We start from the raw sequence: 3,255 nt of genomic DNA, 5'->3' as shown, positions 1-3,255 counted from the left end.
TTTGTGTAAAGAGAATGCATTGAGAAGTAAAAAGAAAGTGATATATCAGTGCTACCAACTAATGGCTATAATATCATCACCTTATTTATGAACAATGAAACAGTGTGCAATATTTAAATAAATTTAAATAAAATCCTATTTATTTTATATATTTATAAATTTAAACAAAATTCCTATTTATTTATTATTAAAGAAATTCCTCTAACAAACAGTATGTGTTTGAAGGTTGCTAGCAGGAAAGTGTTGTACTACATGGAAGTAATCAGAAAATGTGATCTAAAATTCTGCTTTCAAGGGCGCCTGGGTGGCTCAGTGGGTTAAAAATTCTGCTTTCAAGAAGCTATAACAGTAAGTACTGAGCATTAGCTATTATATGCTATGGATGAATAACTGAAATCTACATTTGAAACTAATGGTACACTATATGTTAACTAATTGAATTTTAAAAAAGTTAATTTAAAAAAAACCACTATTTCATAAAACAATATTCCCAACAGGCTCTTTTGCTTTAAAATACTCACTTTGTAATGAGAGTCATTACTTTTGTCTAGCCAATTCTTACATCACTGTTTATCCCTTCCCTGATTTATCCCTTCCCAGTATCAATAAAGGCTCACTTGGGTTACCTAGAAGCCATGAGAAAGCTTGTAATAGATCTGGCTGGTTTTCACCAGCAATTTGACCACCATGTGCACAGGGAAGTCTATATGATAAAGGCTTTATTGCAATAAGTTGCAAATACATGGATGATTTTGAATTCTCTTTCTTGAGGTCTTGTTTCATGATAATAAATTTAGGGTGGCTTATTGGAATGGATGTTATTAACATATCTTCATAGTTATAAGTACATGGAATTGTAAAATAGATTAATGAATGTGGCATTACTGACAACTGTCCTCATTTTGAAATCAAATTACAGTGTACTAAGATGAGGAAGCAAAGCAGATTTGGGATTATGAGTGAACAATTTTAAAAGAGTCTTAGGGGTATGATCAGACTATTGGGTAATTCAGTAGAAAAATGTCAACTGATTGAGATTCTGTGTTCTTTGATTTCAGAGAGAAGTTAAGATAAATAAGTAACACGAGGAGACTAGGAAGCCAAACATAAGTGATAATTTTGTGCCAGGGTGTGTATACATCTGTTTATCTTCTTGCTTTACCACTAAGGTAAAACTCTCCTAGAGGAGAGTTTAAATATGTGTTGGAGCTAATCTCTGTGGATTACACAAGAAACCGCATCCTACAGCTCTCCCTGAAACACCCCTTATGATTTCAATTTTGTGCCAGGGTGTGTATACATCTGTTTATCTTCTTGCTTTACCACTAAGGTAAAAAAACTCTCCTAGAGGAGAGTTTAAATATGTGTTGGAGCTAATCTCTGTGGATTACACAAGAAACCGCATCCTACAGCTCTCCCTGAAAACACCCCTTATGATTTCAATGTAATTTGGTTTTTGCATTTTTAGAAGTAACAAAATACTTTGCAAACTCATCTACTTTATTACCACCACAAGTGAGTCAGCTGACTCCACATTTTAACACAGTGACAGTCACAGAGGACTGGAGGAATGAGGAGAGTTATCAATATATGTGCTTTTAAGAAGTATGACAGGGTAGCAGCTATTTCCAGGAACCAAAACATGGGTCAGCAGCTGTGCAGGAAAAGTGATGGAATAAATGACTCATTTCAGAGGAGTTCTATAACATATTAGTTCTATAATGTATCTTCAGCACCCAATTACCCACTTTGCTCTAAAGATAAGGATTTACAGTTAAGGTCCCATTTATGATTTGACTGGTAGGGTCTGAATCATGTTTACTATTGTTTTGACTATTACTTGAAACCTATAGTAGTACTTGGGATATGTGTTGTGTATTCTGTGAACATGTGCTATTTTTAGATTAGATAATTTCTGTCTCGAACCCCTGTTAATTTGTTTGTTTTTGTTTATTTGATAGTGGTCTCAGTAAATGGATATATCTGAAAAATTGCAAGCCACGATTAAAATAAGTTATTATTATATATAGCATGGAATTGCACATTCCTCCTTTGAATCCCACAGAGCTTCACCATATCCTTAACAATTTGGGAAAAACATGCTATTATTTTTCTTTATAAAATTTCTCCTGTTAGGCTGTGATGGTTGTCATCAGCAGTAACTCCTCTGAAGGCTTTGTCAAAAGAGTTGAAAAAATTGGAAAGGTGTGAATGAAGCTGTTTGCTGAATATAAAGAAAAGAGCATTGAAGTACAATTCACACTCTTACTTCTCCTTCTATGCTTTCAGATGTTTGACATTTGAAAATTTGGCTTCTAGAAGAGATGCCCTATATAATTCTTACTTTAAGGAACAAGTTGCTTTTATAATTTTTTTATTTTTCTGCCGTTCAAGTATTTCCATTTAAATTAAATTCAATACCATTAAAAAAAACCTCAAAAGTGCAGCAGTATTCAATTCCTGGGCTAAATAATTTTAGAAAGCTTTGTGTTATTGAACCTACAGGGTTTTTCTGTAGTTTTAACTCTTTCTTTCTGTGATTTTTCCCATTAGTCACGTAAGTGACTGCAGTATAACAGACACTGAGGATAAAGAAGGACTGAATAGAACAATCCTTGGCCTCATGAAGTTGAGAATCTAGCAAGGGAGTCAAACAATTCAATCATTCAGAGACAATTTATTGAGTGCCTGGCCTAAGATGAGCACAACAAAACCCCAGCCCAGAGGAATCATTTTAATGGGAGAGATAGATAATAGTTAAGCCAACTTAAAAAAAAAATCGTACTGGTTTTTCTTTAATAGTGATGCATATCTGAACTAAATAAACATATTTTAAAAATAGCAGTGATTGAGAAGAGGTTTTTTAACTGAGTGGTCCGAAAGGGCCTCCCTGAAAAAGTCTGTTTTGAACAGATTTCTGAATAATATCAGCTAGGAAAGCTGCGTAAAAATCTCAGGGATGGGTGATTTTTTTTTCCAGTTAAAAAAAAAACTGTAAAGGCTCCAAAGTCACAATAGAGCTATAAGTTTCTCTAATCAAGTACCTTCTGACAAAGAATGAGAAGAAATAACTAACCCAAGTTTGAAAGAAAAGGGACAGACTTTCTATGGAATTCATATTTAATTAAAGCTCTAAAGGACAAAAATACAATAGAGCAAAATTCTGGTCACGCTGATATACCTAATGAAAGTTCATAAACAAGGTGTGGATAGCAAAGAGTGTGTGGGAATGTTGGTAAGAACAGTGAGGAAGAG

The sequence above is a fragment of the Mustela putorius genome, unplaced genomic scaffold (assembly GCF_011764305.1).
Source record: "Mustela putorius furo isolate JIRA1106 unplaced genomic scaffold, ASM1176430v1.1 tig00003923_pilon_pilon_pilon, whole genome shotgun sequence".
NCBI lineage: Eukaryota > Metazoa > Chordata > Mammalia > Carnivora > Mustelidae > Mustela > Mustela putorius.
The sequence above is the reverse complement of the archived record's forward strand: the minus strand, read 5'-3'. Positions refer to the sequence as shown.